Source organism: Bos grunniens, chromosome 9, assembly GCF_055505025.1.
Source record: "Bos grunniens cultivar Pamir isolate PY7600 chromosome 9, Bosgru_T2T1.0, whole genome shotgun sequence".
NCBI lineage: Eukaryota > Metazoa > Chordata > Mammalia > Artiodactyla > Bovidae > Bos > Bos grunniens.
In genome coordinates, this window is record NC_141173.1 from 66,062,160 (window position 1) to 66,082,560 (window position 20,401).

General features: G+C 38.4%; 1 long non-coding RNA gene across 3 annotated transcripts in view; it reads right to left on the reverse strand.

The window, feature by feature from the left end:
* Positions 1 to 20,401, reverse strand: part of LOC147366069 (uncharacterized) — a 60,808-nt gene that overhangs the window by 39,598 nt on the left and 809 nt on the right. For 2 of the 3 annotated variants that reach the window (XR_015132368.1, XR_015132367.1), the window contains exon 2: positions 20,216 to 20,282. This is a non-coding gene — a long non-coding RNA (uncharacterized LOC147366069). Of the gene's footprint in view, positions 1 to 16,490; positions 16,689 to 20,215; positions 20,283 to 20,401 lie in introns of all 3 variants that reach the window. The other variant, XR_015132366.1, reaches the window with a different exon arrangement.

Genomic DNA, 20,401 nt, shown 5'->3' on the forward strand with positions numbered 1-20,401 from the left:
GGATCGTGAAGCTCTTTTTTTGTACAGTTTTTCTGTGTATTCTTGTTACCTCTTCTTAATATCTTCTGTTTCTGTTAGGTCCATATCATTTCTGTCCTTTATCGAGCCCATCTTTCCATGAAATATCCCCTTGGTATCTCTAATTTTCTTGAAGAGATCTCTAGTCGTTCCCATTCTGTTGTTTTCCTCTATTTCTTTGCATTGATCACTGAGGAAGGCTTTCTTATCTCTCCTTGCTATTCTTTGGAACTCTGCATTCAGATGTTTATATCTTTCCTTTTCTCCTTTGCTTTCACTTCTCTTCTTTTCACAGCTATTTGTAAGGCTTCCCCAGACAGCCATTTTGCTTTTTTGCATTTCTTTTTCATGGGGATGATCTTAACCCCTGTCTCCTGTACAATGTCACGAACCTCAGTCCATAGTTCATCAGGCACTTTATCTATCAGATCTAGTCCCTTAAATCTATTTCTCACTTCCACTGTATAATCATAAGGAATTTGACTTAGGTCATACCTGAATGATCTAGTGGTTTTCCCTATTTTCTTCAATTTAAGTCTGAATTTGGCAATAAGGAGCTCATGATCTGAGCCCTAGTCAGCTCCTGGTCTTGTTTTTGCTGGCTGTATAGAGCTTCTCCACCTTTGGCTGCAAAGAATATAATCAATCTGATTTTAGTGTTGACCAATTGGTGATGCCCATGTGTAGAGTCTTCTCTTGTGTTGTTGGAAGAGGGTATTTGCTATGACCAGTGCGTTCTCTTGGCAAAACTCTATTAGCCTTTGACCTGCTTCATTCCGTATTCCAAGGCCAAATTTGCCTGTTACCCCAAGTGTCTCTCGACTTCCTGCTTTTGCATTCCAGTTCCCTATAATGAAGGACTTCCCTGGTGGCTCAGGCGGTAAAGCATCTGTCTGCAATGAGGGAGACCTGGGTTCAATCCCTGGGTCGGGAAGATTCCCCTGGAGAAGAAAATGGCAATCCACTCCAGTACTATTGCCTGCAAAATCCCATGGACAGAGGAGCCTGGTAGGCTACAGTCCACGGGGTCGCAAAGAGTCGGACATGACTGAGCGACTTCACTTTCCCCTGTTATGAAAAGGACGTCTTTTTTGGGTGTTAGTTCTAAAAGGTCTTGCAGGTCTTCATAGAACCATTCACATTCAGCTTCTTCAGCGTTACTGGTTGGGGCATAGACTTGGATTACTGTGATATTGAATGGTTTGCCTTGGAAACGAACAGAGATCATTCTGTCATTTCTGAGATTGCATCCAAGTATTGCATTTCGGACTCTCTTGTTGACCATGATGGCTACTTCATTTCTTCTAAGGAATTCCTGCCCACAGTAGTAGATATAATGGTCATCTGAGTTAAATTTTAGTTTGCTGATTCCTAGAATGTCGAGGTTCACTCTTGCCATCTCCTGTTTGACCACTTCCAATTTGCCTTCATTCATGGACCTAACATTCCAGATTCCTATGCAATATTGCTCTTTACAGCATTGGACCTTGCTTCTATCACCAGTTACATCCACAACTGGGTATTGTTTTTGCTTTGGCTCCATCCCTTCATTCTTTCTGGAAGTTATTTCTCCACTGATCTCCAGTAGCATATTGGGCACCTACTGACCCAGGGAGTTCCCCTTTCAATATCCTATCATTTTGCCTTTTCATACTGTTCATGGGGTTCTCAAGGCAAGAATACTGAAGTGGTTTGCCATTCCCTTCTCCAGTGGACCACATTCTGTCAGACTTCTCCACCATGACCCACCCATCTTGGGTGGCCCCACACGGCATGGCTTAGTTTCATTTGTTAGACAAGGCTGTGGTCCGTGTGATTAGATTGACTAGTTTTCTGTGATTATGGTTTCTGTGTGTCTGTCCTCTGATGCCCTCTTGCAACACCTACCGTCTTACTTGGGTTTCTCTTACCTTGGACGTGGGGTATCTCTTCATGCCTGCTCCAGCAAAGCGCTACCTCTGCTCCTTACCTTGGATGAGGGGTATCTCCTCACTGCCGCCCCTCCTGACCTTGAACATGGAGTAACCCCTCTCGGCCCTCCTGCACCAACGATAGTGATAGTATAATACTGATTATTTTGTGAAAATGCTAGTGTAGCTTGACAAGTCACCAGGACATCAGTTTCTTCATTGAGATAGGGAGGTTCTTTTTGTTTTTGTTTTTAAGCCTGTTGTTCTTATAGTCTTGGCTCAAAAATAAATATCAGCCTGCATGGCAAGGTGGCCTATTCAGTGCTATTCAACCTCAGCAGTTGAAATTCATGTTACATTGTATGAAGTTGACCGATTCTACTGAACCAGAATCAGTGTTTGAAATGACAAGGCAGTGATAAGTGACCATACCAGCCCCTGGTGGCCCTCTCCCTAACCAAAGGTGTCAGAATTTCCCAGGAATTCCTCTTGGCTATGGCTTCCCTGGTGGCTCAGCTGTAAAGAACCCACCTGCCAATGCAGGAGACACAGGTTCCATCCCTGGGTCAGGAAGATCCCTTGGAGTAGGAAATGGCAACCTACTTCGGTATTCTTGACTGGAAATCCCATGGACAGAGGAGGCTCATGGAGTACCATCCATGGGGTCGCACAGAGTCAGATATGACTTAGCTATTGAGCATACGCACACCTCTTGGATAAGCACAAAATAAATAGAATTAGAATGGTGTCAGTGACTGCATCTATACAAACATGTCATCTGAATTTAAGAAAGCAGAATGAGATCCAGATAGCAATGGAGGTGGGAGAGCCAGGGTACCTGAGGGCTTTCCCCTTACAGCAGAAGGAAACTTGCACTTGAGCTGCCCTGCAGTGGAACCGAAGGACAGGGCAGGGGGCCCCAAGTGTGGAGCCAGGCTCAGGCTCTCTGAAGGTGGGTGAACATGTCCACTAAAAGCACAGTCTCATTCTTAGTCACACCTTGGTCTCACCTTGCTTTAAGATATCTAAATGAAAACATAGATGGAGCCTTTCTTCTCTTTACATTTGCCCAGAGCAGTCAGCAGGAATTCTCAGCCTGTCAAAGGGGCTCTGCTCGCAGAGACAACGCCACTCTGGCCAGCAGATTTCAGGCTTAGCTCACATTGAGAGTGGCAGAACCTCTTCTGTCCTCTGAGCTGCGTGCGGCTGATAATGTGGCAACAGAGAGGAACAACTCAGTCCAATTCTAGGCACTGAAGACTCTATCTGGGTCTCCGAGAAACACCGCGGAAAGTTTAGAGAAGGCAAAAGTTGTCATGCAATAGGATCTTTTGGATAGTAAGTGATAGAACTTGTGACTCAAGTTCAAATTCAAACTGGTTGAAGCAGGAGCTTTATCCGCTCTCAGTGATAAAGCGGGTGCTGACGTCCAGCACGTTTCAGTGTCGTCAGTCTGTCTCTGTCTGCACATTTGTCCCTATGCAGACTGGCTCTGGCTCTGGCTCCCTCTGTGTTCCTTTCCTTCTGGTTCTATCTCACAGTTTCACTTTTCATAAAAATTAGTCTTTCCACATCAGGAAAATATCTACCTGATTCATATCATTTTTGTAGCCAGTGTTTCTAAAAAAAGAGTGCAATCTCCCAGCATCCACAACAGTTCTCAGAAGAACCCAAATCTGTCTGGACCGTGTAACTTGCCCATCCCAGAACCGATTACTGTGGTCAAGGGTCTGAAATACACTGATTCTCCTAACTGACTCATAGTCTCTACTCCAGGGTTGAAGGTAGTTGAGGGCTGTTGACTGAAGGTGCCCATGACAGGAAGTGCCCGTCCTCAGAAGGAAGAGAGAGAAAGCGACAGGGCCCAAAAGTAACAAATGACCTCTGTACTGTATCCCCAGACAGGGGCCTGGACTAAACAACTATAAGATTAACCACTAAGCTGATATCAATAAGAAATCTGAGTATATTTGAGATATATCTTATCATGATCATTGAGCCACTTTTACTATTTCATTGCTAATAGTCATCCTAGCTCAGCCTCCCCACCCCACCCTAAGTAACATCCATTTGGATTTCTTGCTGTTGTTTCTACATCCAATACTCCTTTTTTCCCCCTAAAATGTATGGACTTACCGAAGCACACCTGGATTGAACATATATATGTCTATTTTCTTTTTCTGATTATCAGTAATGAAACAGCAAGCTGACCTCCTTCCTGTCCTCAACACGAAGAGCAGTTTCTGCTGCAGGACCTTTGCACTGGCTACTCCCTCTGCCAGGATCAATCTTCCCCAGCTATCCATGTGGTAAGCTCCCCTCTTCTTCAAGTCTTTGTTTATCCTGATCATCATATTTAAAATTGTAAACTATCCCCTTCACGCCCTGCCTACCCACACTTCTGCTCTACTTTTTCTTTTTTCCTCTATAGCACTTATTACCTTATAAAAGACTATAAAAATGACCTATGTATTATTTTGCTTTTATACTGTTTGATCCTTTTCCAAATTCAAGTTCCAAAGGACTGAGATCTCCGTTTCATCCCAAGTACCCAGCAGGCCAGAATGGTACCTGGCACAGAGTAGATGCCAGGGAACATCTGGTAAAGGACTGAATTCCCCTAAAGAAAAACATAAGCAGACTGTTGTTAAATTTTTGGAAGTTTTAGCACAAAACAAATAACAATGACTAATTAAATAATAAACATATGTTTTAAAAATTCCTTAAGCAACTCCTGGCCACAGGAAATTTCTCTCCTTAGGCCCAAGTTTATTGCCCTCATCATGGACTTCTACTTTTTTTTTTTTAAGCCTTCTGTTTTCCCCTTTTTATCCTTTTCTCTACTTTAGGACAACCCCTGGAAAACTACAAAGTTTCCTGTTTATTAGGAAAAAAAAATTAATTTCCCTCTTTTCTCACCTACTTGACTACATTATGCCCAGAAAACCTCATCTCTATTAGCCACTTAGATCCCACTAAGAAACATGATGTGTTTTCCAGTAAACTAATCCCCTAGCTCTGAGTTGACACTGCCCCTCCTTCAAACAGTGAAGTGAGTAGAAAGGCCTTTTAGTGTTCTAAATAGAACTATTGTCTGTTACATATGTCAGTATATTAAGAATTGTCAATATTAGAATAGTAACCTCAGTGTAGAAGGCTTAATGGTGATTTTTGCTTTATTCTTTCTGTTTATCTTACTTTCTACTTTTCCCAAAATAAACATATAGTACTTATATAATAAGAAAAACTTTTCAAAGTTTTCTGCTCTGGAATATGAGTTTCTACATCTAGTAAGTAGGCAGGTAGTTCTTAAGACATCTTAAGCACAGATTAAGTAAGCAGATGGAAGGAGCAAGTGACCACCCAAGATTAATGGACCAACTACCACTTCTGGTCAAGATGAAGGAACGAGACCTTCCTCTTTAAGCAATTAGAAAGCTGAACAAAACATAAATTAATGGTTTTCAGACACTGGACAACAGGCAGCACAGAAGAGTGATCCTTGGATAAAAGAAGTAAAATGTTGGACTTCCCTGGTGGTCCAGTGTTTAAGAATCTGCCTGCCTATGCAGGGGACACAAGTTTGATCCCTGCTTCGGGAAGATTCCACATGCTCTGGGGCAGCTAAGTCCATGGGCCACAACTACTGAAGCTTTGCAGCCTAGAGCCCAAGATCTGCAACAGCCCCTGCAGTGAGAAGCCCACACACTGCAACTACAGAGCAGCCCCAACTCTCTGCAACCAGAGGAAGCCTGCATGTAGCAATGAATACCCAGAATAACAATTCATTAACTAATTAATTTTTTAAAAAGAAAGAAAGAAAATGTGGTAGGCTCTATACTGGATGGAATAACAGGAGACGGGAAGAGAGTTTACAGAGAGTTTTAGGCCACAGTGCCAGGAGCTGAGGGAGATTCCTTAAGCTGAAGATACAGACTTAAAAATTTGGGGAAACCAAAGAATCTCAGATTTTGAGGGTAGAGTACTAGCAAGGACAGAGCTTCAGGGAGAGGACTGAGTTTCATGAAGAGGAGAGAGTTAGGGACAGGAAGAGGGAGAAAGAGAGAGAGAATGACAGAGTTCCTCTGTGCTTTCAGCTGAACTTTGGGCAGCATACATGTGAGAAAGTTGCCTGATAATAGGGAAAGAACTTTAGTAAAGAAACAGGCAAGTAAATACCTAGAGCTCATCCAAGGTTAAGAAGAGTTTGTGTTCCCATCATTCATAGGGAAAAAGCTTCATAATATACAAGGAATCAGGTAGAGTACTCAGAAAGGAATTGCTTCAGTAGTGGGTAAAAATTAATTCTAGACTAAATGCTATTCTTTTCCCACCTAAAAAAGCCTAAAAGCATGCCTTGAAAGGATCAGTTTCCAAGCAACTTAACTGCATCCTAGAACATAGCTCAAGAATATTCAGAGATAGAAAAATATCGAGGACCCAACAAAGTCACATTCACAATACCTGACATGGAACAAAAATTTGCCAAACATGCAAAGCAAAGGAAGGTAATTCATAACTCAAAAAAAAAAAAAAACAACTGTCAATAGAAAAAGACTCAGAAATTACACAAATGGCACAATTAGTAGGCAAAGACATTAAAAATATATTCCATTTGTTAAAGAAAATTGAGGAAAACATAAGCATGATAAAGACAGACATGGAAGATTTTTAAAATTATCAAAATTGAAATTCTGAATTTAAATGCCTGGATGGGATTAAAAGCAGATTAGACAGCGTAAAAGAAAAAGCTAGTAAACTTGAAGGCAAAGCAGTAGAAACTATTCTAATTGAATTTTTTAAAAAAGAGAGAAACAGGTACTATTGGACAGCGACTCAAAGTAGCCTAATATACATATAATTGCAGCCCCCCAAAAAGAGGAGAAACAGGAAAAGACAAAGATATTTGGAATAATAATGAATGAAATATTTCCAAATTTGACAAAATCTACAAATCCACACATCCAAAAGCTCAATGAACCACAAGCATAAGAATGTTGATTAAAAACTATACCAATGAAAATAATGATAATATAATTGCTTAAATAGTAATAAAGAGAACATCTTAAAAGCATTCAGAGGAAAAGGCATGTTATATAAAAAGGTACAGCTGCCATGGAAAACAGTGTGCCATGCGTGGGTGCGTGCTAAGTCACTTCAGCTGTGTCCAACTCTTTGCGACGCTATGGACTGTAGCCTGCCAGCTCCTCTGTCCATGGGCTTCTCCAGGCAAGGATACTGGAGTGGGTTGCCATGCCCTCCTCCAGGGGAACTTCTCAACCCAGGGATGTAACTGGTGTCTCTTACGTCTCCTGCATTAGCAGGAGCCCCACTCGTGCCACCTGGGAAGCCCTAGCAGATAATAACTAAACATGAAATGTTCACTCTTTCTTCTTTCCCTTCCCCCTTACTTTGCAACATTTCTGCTGAGTGGCTTTCCCTCTCTTTCATTTTAGCACTCCCAGCCTGCATTCCATCTGCATCATCTTCTGTCTCCAGTTAGCTGCCTCTTCCCCTCTGGGATGCTTTCATGGGTCACCCCACCCTTCACAGCCTCCAGCCAGGCAGGATGCTGCTTTTGTGGTCCAGACACTTATTTCCTAAGAGCACTAAGAAAGTGCACAGGCCCACCCTATCTGCTGGCTTCATCCATTGCTGAACCAATTACAACTTGTGTTAAGGCAGGAATCAAAGGTCTGTTACAGGCTCAGCCCAGAGGAACAACTGTAGGAAAATAAATGATAGTTAAGCACCCTGATGTCAGTGACGCAGAAGCATCACTCTGAGATGGTTTTCTCATAGATTCTCTAAAACTTCAGGTGTCCTGGCTGTACCCATCCAATTTCCATGCCTAAAAACTTCCTGCCCTGTTTCTACTGAAGTGAAAGATTTGTAGATGTTGTAATCCTATCCAGAGAGGAGAAATGGCTAAGAGAGGGCAAGAGCCACATTGTGAGTCAATGAACCAAAATTCAAGAAGGCTTTCCCAGTTTCCCTAACTGGACTTGTCACCCTTTGTATGTCCTTTTTCTTCTCATTACCTTATTTTACTCTTGCTTCTCTACATAATCACTTCCTGTTTTAAAAACCGTTTTCCTCCTTTGGTGAGGGGAAAGAGCTCATTTGAACTGATTTTTACATTGGAGTCCTGCATTTTTGTCATTATACTCTTTTACATTTGCTGTTTATATTTCACAGGATAGTCAAAAGTAACCAGACTTAGGATGTATGACTCTTATTAAGTGAGAGAAAAATAAACTGAAGGAGAAGAAGTAGGACAAAGTGGAGGAGGAGGAGGGGATGAGGGAAATAAAAAATATATATGGAGGGAAACAATTGCCTTGGAAATCAGGGAAGCATATTATCAGGTTCTTTGGGCATTCTTTTAAATTTTCAGGATACCTTTGGACACTTAAGCCCTCAAAGACAGTAACTGTCCACATACTAGAAAGCTATTTCCTTACTGTTATTTTCATTCATTGGATGAACAATTTACCTGAGCCTCTAGACTCAAAGTAAAAGGTTCCAAGTATTCTAGACATGATCAATCCAGTTCAGGTTGTGTATCAGAATACTTTTTGAATACACACACACACACACACAGACACACACACATTTTTCCATGTGGAAAATGACAGGTTTCCCAAGCTATCTAGTTTCTGATAAAAACTTGAGCAAAACCTGAAGTACAAAAATAAGCATAATCATCTCTTTAAATACCTCCCTGCCTATATCAACTTAAATCAAAGTCAGAAAAATAAAACAATACATTATAAAGAAAACCTGTAAAACTTGTGCGTCATATTTTTAACTTGTGGGGAATAAAATGATTTTACTTAATTTAACTTGACTTTGTCCTTCCAGATGAACTGTGAAATATGTTTGGCAATCAGTTCTCAGATTAGGAAACTTGAAGTTTTTTTCACTTTTCCCATCTTTTTCTTTCTCTTCAAATAAGACTGTTTGCTGAGCCGCATTTCAGGACAGACTAAGTTGCCTCCAGCATGGGAATTAGATGAGCTAGGAATCACTCAGATCTAGATAAGTCTGCCACGGATCTTCAGTTTCATATATCAGTGATATAGAGTACAATGGTGATAGGGGACAATGCTCCTGGGCTTAAATAGAAAGGCGGTTACAGGAATAATGCTCTTTCTTTTAGTTGTCTGCATCCACCCAGCTCGGTCCTTCCTTCCCTGAGCAGAGAGGAAGCAGGATCACAGTATTAAAACAAAGAGGACAACAAATAGGGATGTGATAATTGTCTTTCCCCACCCGACTGCAGACTTAGCATCCCAGAGTTTGGAAGCCAGGCTGCATCAGTTAGCCATAAAACAAGATTATTGTTTTGGTAAACTGAATTGCCACTACTGATTTCAGAGAGCCAGCAAGTCATGACAATACTGATGTTGTTATCAAGTTTAGCCCATTAGAGCTGGTATCTGTATGGGTTTTTTGTTTGTTTGTTTGCTTGCTTGCTTGTTTTAGATAGGCAGAGACTGAAATCTTTTTAAAGCTTTCTTTTTAAAATTTATTTTTGGTCGCTCTGGGTCTTCATTACTGCCGGTGGGTTTTCTCTGGTTTTTCTAGTTGTGGGACTGCTCTTCCGTTGCAGCGTACAGGCTTCTCATTGGCTTCCCCTGTGGCAGAGCATAGGCTCTAGGCGCTGGGGCTTCAGCAGTGGCTGCGAGTGGGCTCAGTAGTTCTAGCTCGTGGGCTCTAGAGCTCAGGCTCAGTAGCTGTGGCGCATGGGCTTTGTTCTGCAGCAGGTGAAATCTTCCTGGACAAGGGATCGAAAACCGTGTCTCCTGCATTGGCAGGTGATTCTATCCACTGTACCACCAGAGAAGTCATTAAAAATTTTAAACTATTAAAAATTAATACTCATGACTTTATCAAGGTGAGGGTACAACACTGTCAGAAAGATTGGATTAGAAGTGAGAAATCCATTGTGTAAGTGCATCATTTATGTTTGATCGCTGTTCTAGATGCCAACTGCTTTCCGATACTTTTTGCTTTTTTCCCTAGGGAAAGTGCAGGGAAAGAATAGAGATCAGTGAAGGTACCCCCTGGGAATCACAAGAATTCATTGTTGTAGTTAGTTATTCGAAGGAAAAATGCCAACAGTGAGAAACACTGTATAATTGTAAAAATAAATAAAGTGATGTCTAAAATAATCTCAGCGTAGACTGCATTTTCCTATTTTATACACCCAGAGCAACTTTCTCTTAGCTTCCAACAACTGGAGGACAAGTTGAGAGAGACAAGTACGGCTGGCAAATATGATAAAGGACAATGAAGTATTTTAAAACTGTGATAAGACAAATGAAAAACTGCAATAAACCTGTGAAAGAGTAATTATTTGAAAAAGGTAATTCAAAGATTGAAACATGCATGGCACAGGGATTTACTTTTTCTCTTTTAAGTAATTTCCCTTGGCAGTTGAATAAAATTCTTAAAGCTGAGATGGGCTTAGGGGAAAAACCTGGAAAATGATGTGAAACACTCTTTCTGGTTGCTTGGAAGGATTTCATGAAAAAATTAAAATGATAAGCCTTTTTTCAACATACCGATTTTTATTTAGTATGTTTCTATATTACTTTTCAACACAAATAAAGGTACTTTCTCTTTTCTTGGAGTTAATTGACAGTCTTTTAACACTTTCAGTGTATGTTTAGGCACATTTTATATTCAAGCTCAATTTATATAAATTTTTAGAGGTTTTTAAAGGATTAATGTTTTAAAGGTGTCCATTCTTACAAATAATATTGATGAAAAAAATAATTTTCACCAAATGTCATTAATCTCAGACTTCTTTTGAGCACTTGAGAAAAAAGCATAACTTTGTAATAGGCTTAACAAATTTTTATTATTTCTAGCCACTTTTCAGGTCTTATTCACCTGGTACCATTCATTCTTTCTAAACTCTTCCATTTCATTTTAAAATAATTTTGATTTGAATCCAAAGCACATTTCCTAAAGAAAGGATGTCATTCCAAGTGACTTCCCTCACCACCTCACACATCCTATCCTGTCTCAGCCTGCATTTCCCTGGGTGACTTCCTTCTATTGGGAGCCATGCCTTGGTTGACTGATTACCACTCTGCATCTTAAGTGGGCTTCTCTTTAAGAAAGTGTAAATTTCTTTAATTTTAAAGGAAAGCCAAATTCAAGATTCCAAATTCTATTATGATATTTCATTTCAAAAGATAAAACATGGTATTTCTTTGTTTTTAAGTGAGAAAAAAAAAAGCTATTGAAAAAGTAAGCATATGACTAAAAGCAAGACAATTTTAGCCACTTAAATAACAAACTACACATTTATAATCAACAGAATGTCAGCTGTACTTGTGTTTGTGGGTAGATTTTCATTTTTAATTTGATGCTGCTTTCCAAATTGTTTTTAATATGCTAGCCCTACTCTTATGATGAAAAACCCCCATAAGGATTCAAATAAACATTAACCTAACAAGTTAACTGTTAAACTTCCTTAAGTTTTTGCTATAACCTTTTATTCATAATTCAGATGCAATAAAACATATTAATTTATACTAATAAATGTGAAAACGCCCTTCTCTGAAAGATTTTGTGGGTTTTCTTCAATTTAACTAAGATTTTTTAAAATAAAAACTTTATATAATCAGGAATACTAGCTTCTCGACATCATCGAGGAAAGTGTGAGCTGTGCTTGGAAGAAAATATCCTAGTGGATATTTTCTATAGTGGAATCTGTAGAGTAAAGCTGGACACCGGAAATGCTCCCAGTTTCCACAGGAAATTCATTCTCCCAAGAACACAGGCTGGGTGGGGGCTGGTGGGTGGGGCTGGGGCTGCACGTCACCCTGGCACTCTCCTAGCCTCCGTCACTGTTGGAAGTATCAGAAGCAGCACAGGCATTGTTCCCATTGCCCCCAGTGGTCTGCTTTAACGGGAGGCGGGAGATACCTTATCCATTATCCATGAGGATACAAGCTCCAGGACTGCTCTCACTAATGGCTATAGAGTACTGACATCAGTACTTTATAAATGTGTGTTGAATGAATACATGACATGGAAGAAAAACGCAGTATTTCATTCAGGGTTTTTGGTTTCTGTTTTGTTTGTTTGTTTTTTGTCTGTCTGTGCCCCTTGCAAAGTAAACCTTCTTAGGGGCAAGAACACAATCTTCTCAGTATCTAGTACAGTATCAGTACATAACTAATTGTTTTGTTTTGTTTTCATTTTAATTTACTGTGTGTAGTTTAACTGAAAGTTAAACATCATACAGACAAATCACAGAAGTTTTAGATATAGTACCAGTTTTAAAACAAGAACAGTGAATAATCATTTACACAGAACCTATTTATGAACCTGTTTGTAGTGTCCAAAGTTCTTAAGTTCCAGGATAACACTATGGAAACAGGAAGGACCATATAATGGTTAGATGTTTAGCCACAGCAACCTAGTCTGCCTGGTTTCAAATCCAGCTTCACCCTTACATTCTGTATAATTTGGGGGCAGGTGACAAGACTTTTAAAACAGAGATAGTACTAGCACCTTACACAGTAGTTCCAGGAATGAAATAAACAGAAACACCAACAATTCTTAGAACAAACCAAGTGCACAGAGAGTAGGATGTGTGTCTTCTGTTTTATTATTATTTTTAACATTTAGCCTAGGTTTGAAGTCTTCTAACCACCTCTAGCCTGTAGGTTTTTTAGTTCATTTACTCTCAGAAAAACACAACTTCCTGTTTCTAAGGAGGGGGAAAAGCTTTTAGAAGTTATAAAAAGACTCAAAGCCTCTTGGACATCAAATAGTTCTTACAAAACAACATTTTGATGAGTTAAGTGTAAAGGAATCAAAAACATACGGATTAAATTTCCTTTATAATACACATGGGCTTAAAATGAAGAGAGAAGTGCTTAGCAAAACACACTTTGGGTTTGCCAAACCCAAAACATTGAAAAACACTTCAAGACATTCTGCAGACCCACAACAGAATGAGATCCTCCACCATTCACAGTTAAAAATCCTCTCATCTGGACCCCTGAGCTCTAAACTGGTCCACAGCTTGTCACCTCTTGATCCATCTTCTCAAAGGATAACCTTCCCCAATTTATGAGGAAGTATGCTACACCTCAGAAGCAGAATGTGAGCAATTTATATATTAGAAGGCACAAATAGGTTATCAGTGGCATATGATTTTCATTTTCATATTTTATTGAAGATCTCTACTGCATATGAATGCAATAATATGTTTTGCATATACTAAAACTAAGATGTAGCCAAACATAATTTTTCTATTTCTTTTTCTATAATTTTTGCATCATAACCATGAGTAAGACATAACTTGGACATTTGGAAGTATTATTCAGGATCAAATAATATTCTAAAACTTGTTTTCTGCATAAAAGTAAGTTTTTTTCTAGTTGATTTTCACTTTGAGAGTCTTTTTAAATTTGTACTCATTTATTTATTTATTTGGCTGTACCAGCTCATAGCTGTGGCATGTGAGATCTAGTTCCCTGACCAGAGATCAAATCCAGACCCCTTGCATTGGGAGCACAGAGTCTTAACCACTGGACCACCCGAGAAGTCCCATTTGGAGAGTCTTGATTCCACTCTGCATGTTATCAGGACTGGAAAACATTTAATTATCTGACCTGGACAGTCTTTTCCTCATGTATTAAGTCCAGGAGATGTGCTGCAGCTCTAGTTTAAGAAAATAAAAAAGTTTCGGGTTTTAGATTTCTTCTGAAATACTTTCCTACACTGAACCCATTCACATGTTTTCATAGAGGAGTAAAGAAAAACAGCCTGCAAAACTAACTGATACCCTAGAAAAGTTGACAAGAATACAAAACAAAACAAAATGAAACAATGTTGTAATATTCATGAATAAATGACCTGGTCATATATTTAAAAGTGATTTTTTAATAACACAGGCAGATATGATTATCTGTAATTTTTTCCTGCTAAGCCCTGCTACACTAAGTCTGTTCTGTAGTAAACTGGGTCCAAAGACTTAATGCATCAGTTAATATATCTCTTGGAAAATAAAATATTAGGATAAAATAGAAGTTAATATTTCTGAATATATATCTTAAGTTGAGATTGGAGGGTGGCAAAACTAATTTAAAACACATTTATTTATTCTGAAATGTATTACTTTAATTTTTTTCTATTTTTTTCTTAATGACTTAATTAAAAAGATAGTGGTCTCAAAAGTATGTTTTCCTGTTTAAAAGCAGTGTGGGTGGCCCCTTCCTTTAGGGACATCAGATTCTCTTTGAATAGGAAGTTTGCCACTAAAAGAAGCCACTATCTTCAGCACAAAATGTTGATCTGATATGCACATGCAGTGTCTTCTTTTTAGAACTAATTTAAAAATTGATGACTAGCTTGCATTTCATTTGTTTTAAAGAAAAATCACAGAAGATCTCTGTACAGGACCTATTTAATCTCCACCAATTCCCTACCCACTGCTCCAGTTTGCCTAAGACTCTTCCTTTTGATGACTTTATAATCAGATTTTCTGCAGACTGTTTATTGTGACTCACTAGAAACAGAGATGGAGAAGCCCTTGATCAGTCATGGAAAGTGTTTCTGCTATAAAATATGAATAATCACTCTGAAAATAAAATGTTATGATGACCATTGTACTTTATTTACATTTGGTATCTTTTGACCAAAAAGGATAACCTAACTCAGATATCTACAATTTTTGCTAAAGTCTGATAGAGTTACCAATACTTCAGTGACTGGTTTTGCCATATTTATTATTATTGATATATAAATGAGAAGTTCTGGAATAACTAATAATATATAATACAAAATGAATAATTAATAATGCAGGCTAATCTTTAAGAGCATAAACATTTCCCAGAAATCTTGATTATGACATCACTTAAGAAAGAAGTGGAAAAAACAATTCAGCCCAACCATAAACATCAAACCATCAAAAATATCAAATAAGTGAAAAATCAAATTAATGAAGCTTTAGTACAACTAACATATATTATACAAAAGGAAATGACCCCAGGAGCTTACTACTTGACATATTTCATGCCTCATGAACTGGACAGACTTTTAAAATCAATAGCTGTAAGAACAACTGTGACCTCTAAGTACTTATAGTCATTGAAATATGCAATTATAATGGTTATTTGATAACATGCTGCTGCTGCTAAGTCGTTTCAGTCGTGTCTGACTTTGTGCGACCCCATAGATGGCAGCCCACCAGTCTCCCCCGTCCCTGGGATTCTCCAGGAAAGAACACTGGAGTGGGTTGCCATTTCCTTCTCATAGATATATTTAAAAAGCATAACAGCCTTCATCAAAATAAAATCTGTAGGAGCGGCATGTCTGTTGAAAATACTCTAATTAACCTTCTTTCTCTCATGGAAGCTAATGAAAAGGACTCTAGGTTCATTTATTCATCAAATGTGTATCAGTAGATAATAGGCACTGAGGAATCTAAGAGAAATAAGATGTCAAAGTTTACCCATAGGTTAAATTTAGTTAAAGTTAAGACTTAAAGCCTGAAAAATTACAGATTTGAAGGATACCTTAGAGATCATCTCATTCTAACCTCTTAGTTTAATCTTCAGAGCAGTCAAAATGTTTGTCCACTTGGTATGTTTAAAAGTTAGAAAAGAATGATGCTTAATTTATGCTCTTTTGACATGTATGTAGAGTCTAGTGCACTAATTTATGTAGCAACCACTTTATCACTTTATTGCCTCATAATGGTCTATGCCATTCTTTGACTCAAACCAGGTTTGTTTGCTGTTTCCTTGAAGTAATATCTCTGACTGAACATACACTTGGAAAGAGTGCTAATTAAATCAAGGCTATATGCTGATTCTTCTTTGGGCCAGTTAATTTGGTTATGCGTCCTGATCTTGAATCTGATTAGGCATCTCATAAACACACTTGAGGTAATGTAGGCAAGACATCACAATTAATCAAACAAAATCCATTAGTCTTGCTAGAAACATACTCAGCCTAAATATCCTATTGAAAATGAATCTGTTGGTGGAACATGGACCTTGTTGACAGCTAGGCAAAACTGTTCCATCATCATTCAAGGATTTCATTTTTCTCTCTCTCTCTAATCATCTCCATATCAGCTTGCCCTGAAGCAGCAGCTAAAGTCCATTCTCTGCTCACATTCAGCTGAGTGTAACTATTTGGAAAAAGACATTAGCCATGGTGACTAGAAAATCTTGTTAATCTTCTTCCAGAGAATCTCAATTTCATTCAGATAGTCATTAGAGTAATTCTATAAGCAGCTGAAGGAGAAATCTGCATTAGTTTAAGCCAATCATAGTTTTCCCATTCCCTTTCCAATGATTAGTGTGGCCATAGCTGAATTTTAAGCTGAATTTTACAGGCATCTCTTCGGGAAGGCTTTCTGTAGCTAGATGGCTAGCTGACCTCCAACGTTTAATTTTCCCCTTTCATGGCAGGTTTCTAGGAAACAGCTGCCCATCCAAGTACCCTATTTCCAATCCTCCTTTCATACATAGAATCATGTGATTAGTTCCAGCCAATGGAATGTGATCAGAAGATACTCACATATGCAGCCTGCCTTCCCCACCATCTCTTCTTCATTCTGCTGCAACCTTGGACGTCATATCCGAAGACAATGGCATTATCTAACTCTCCAGTTTGAGGTTTGGCCAGAAATGGTTGCACTGGACTTTGCAAAAGTGAGAACTACTATGTGAAGATACTTCTCTAAATCTTACTTCTTATTCAAGGACCAGAGAAAAGCTGTGGCACAGAAGGAAGAGTAGAGTTATCTAGTCTGCATCTATATATACAAGCACTGTAGATATTTTAGTATGGGTATTTTTTTCACTTTGGGCTTTGGTTTCTTCATCAGACAGGGTAAAGGACAAGACTTATAGTCCTATAATTCAATTGAATTCTTCATCAGTAGAAAAACCATTGATTTGGATCAATGGTCTTTAAATATCCTGTAGGCATCACACCTAATCATCTAGGATGCCAGTACGTCGGTTATCCATTGCCACAATATCCATTGGTATTGACTATAATCTACCTCTATCCTTGTGAACTCTCAAAGGTGACCAGGCAGATGTTTTTTTAGGACAAGGCTTCATGGTCAGCAGAAACTTCTGGGAGTGGTACAAAAATCAAGCAGGATGGGACAATGGAGGCAAAGGAAAGAAGACATGCAGATAAAGTGCAGGAGAGGAATAACCAAGAAATCTCAAAAACCAAGGCACCATGTTTTTAACACCGCATGAAAACAATAGCAGAGGGCACTCTTTAAAGTTAGAAAATCCATCTGAGCCAAGCCTCCTTCTGAAATTCGGGGAAACTAAATTCACATAATAAGCAAGAGAAAACTATGAAGGTCAAATCCCATGGTAAGTTACTGTAAGGAAAAAGAAGGAGAATCACAGTCCCTTAAATAATTATCAATTACTACAGATTAAAAAAGATCAAAATTATAACATAGCATTTCAAAATGAGTTAACATTAAGAAAATGATGGCACAAGACATGAATAACTGACCTAAATCAGAATTTGAAAAATTCAGAAATGAAGTGATATATTGAAAGAAAAATTGAAAATAAAAGAAAAAAATCACTTTAGAAATGAAGACTCACAAAATAGAAGTATCACCAAAGTAAATAAACACAATGAGAAAACGCCTCAAGGAATAGATGAAAAGAATGAAATGTTTGAAAAACAAAACTAAATGAAAAGGGAGGAGGCAATGGAGAGTTATGGTGAATGGGCAGAGAATTTCAGTTTGGGAAGACGAAAAAGTTCTGGAGATAGCAGTGATGGTTGCACAACATTGTGAATGTGTTTAATGTCATCAGGTTCACTTAAAATGATGAAATGATATATCTTATTTTATGTATATTTTACCTCCATTTATAAAAACAAATGAAGAAAGGGATTGAAAAGTAAAAGAGGAAAAGTAACAAATATTATTGATAGTCAAAAAGCTCCTGAAAAAGATTAAAAAAAAAAAAAAAACAAGAAAATAAACAAACATAATGCTATGATTCAAGAAAACCTTCCTAAAATTGAAAAAAAAAAAAAAAAATGGAACAACATGTTAGAAGAACACATGTGCCTGAGAATACTGACCCAGAACAACCAATATCAACAGAGACATTACTTGTCTAGTCAAGGCTATGGTTTTTCCTGTGGTCATGTATGGATGTGAGAGTTGGACTGTGAAGAAAGCTGAGCGCTGAAGAATTGATGCTTTTGAACTGTGGTGTTGGAGAAGACTCTTGAGAGTCCCTTGGACTGCAAGGACATTCAACCAGTCCATTCTAGAGGAGATCAGCCCTGGGTGTTCATTGGAAGGACTGATGCTAAAGCTGAAACTCCAGTACTTTGGCCACCTCATGCAAAGAGTTGACTCGTTGGAAAAGACCCTGATGCTGAGAGGGATTGGGGGCATGAAGAGAAGGGGACGACAGAGGATGAGATGGCTGGATGGCATCACCGACTCGATGGACATGAGTTTGGGTGAACTCCGGGAGTTGGTGATGGACAGGGAGGCCTGGTGTGCTGCGATTCATGGGGTCCCAAAGAGTCGGACATGACTGAGCGACTGAACTGAACTGAACACACAACTTAGTAAAACCAACAGGCTTTTGAAAACAGAAGGAAAAGTTCTTTTTGAATCTATGCTAACACAGCACATGGTTTATAAGGGGGAAAAAAGAGGTTATCAGAGATGTTTTGACAGCAGCACATAATATCAGGGGAAAAAAATGAAGTAACACATTGAAGACACTCAAGGGAAGAGAATGTAAAATGTATAAAGACCATTGACAAATTGCTGTCAACATGTGGGAACTCCAGAAATTTTATTCCCTTAGGTCTTCTCTTAGAGATTTATGAGAGAACAAGCTTCAGATAACTAAAATGACTAGAAGGACATGGACATAAGGACTGGGGTTGAGTTCTAAATATGTTTTTATTTACAGAATTAAAATTTCATGGGAAAAGGTGTTCTAGACAGTGAAGAGTATATAAGTTGATAATATAGATACAACAATCATGAGAAAGGTAGGGGAAGAATAGGGTGAGCAGATGGAAACAAACCTAACTGCTTCCAGTAATCACGACAGTGATGTCAATAGAGGCTTTGCTATTCTGAGACTGTCCGTGTGTAACATGGGATAAAGGAAGTGAGTAATTCTGGGACATTCTAATTTGATTATCCCCTAAGTTCTTGAGAACTAGGATTCTCATTATATACAGAAGAAAATACAGACGGAATATAGACAGGGTAAAGGACAAGGCATTTGGTCCTGTAATTGAATTGGAAATATTAGAGTACATTTTCTGATAAAGCCTAGAAACAATGATAAGCCCAGTTTCAATGATAAGCCCAGAGTGATCCTAAAACCTAGATTGTGGTCTTGCTATTTCCTATTGAGAGAGTCATTTCCTAGGCAGGTTGATAGGAAATCTAGGGGTCCCCAAGGAGCGAGGGGTCTGGAATTCTCAAGGAGGAAGAAAGGACAAACTTTTTTTCTTTCTCCACATTCCTTAGGATTATATAACAATAATGTATCCTGCCTAAGGACAGTCTTTGGATTCAACCTTCTGTTATCTTAAAATGTTAATTATGGGAGTAGACCTGGTCTTTACAAGGATGTATCTTGCCTGAGGACAGTGTTATCTTAAAATGTAAATTATGGGAGTAGGTCTGATGAGGTCTTTACAACCTCCAGACATTCTTTGGATTATATAACCTCATTGTTAACACTAGCAAGTGGGTACTCTTTCTGCCCCCTTCTGATGCCTATGTCAGAAGCTTTCTCTATCTCCTTTATACTTTAATAAAACTTTATTACACAAAAGCTCTGAGCGATCAAGCCTCATCTCTGGCCCCGGATTGAATTCTTCTCCTCCGGTGTATTCGCGTGATTCAACAACAACCTTTCACTATAAAAAGACATCTTGGAGAAATGGCCGATTCCAGGTCAAGGGCAAGAAAAATACGAAATGACCTGAAATATCTTGACATACCAGAGAACAAGGAAAGACCATTCTATAACATTAGAAAACTTTGAAACCAACTTGAAAGAATCTCCCATTGGTCAAAGATAGGACAATGAATTTCAAGAAGGATAAAAGTAATAATTAACAGAAATGCATCAAATATATTTATATTTTGTAGTCAAATTTGAGATAAACTAATTGGTCATCTCAGAATAACAATGAAATGCTTCATTAGCTTGAACACTGCATAACTTTAAAAAAGAGTCAAATGCTTATACTGCCACTCTTACCTGACTTGTAGTATCAGGTAACAAATTAGTAGATGAGAATAAGCATCTCCTTAGAAAATTACGCCAACTAATAAATTAAAAAGAAGTCACAGAGTTAAATATTACATTTTTCACAACCTTAATGAATTAATATATCTAAACGTTGACTATCAACTGCTATAAACACTACAAAAGAGCAAAAATCAG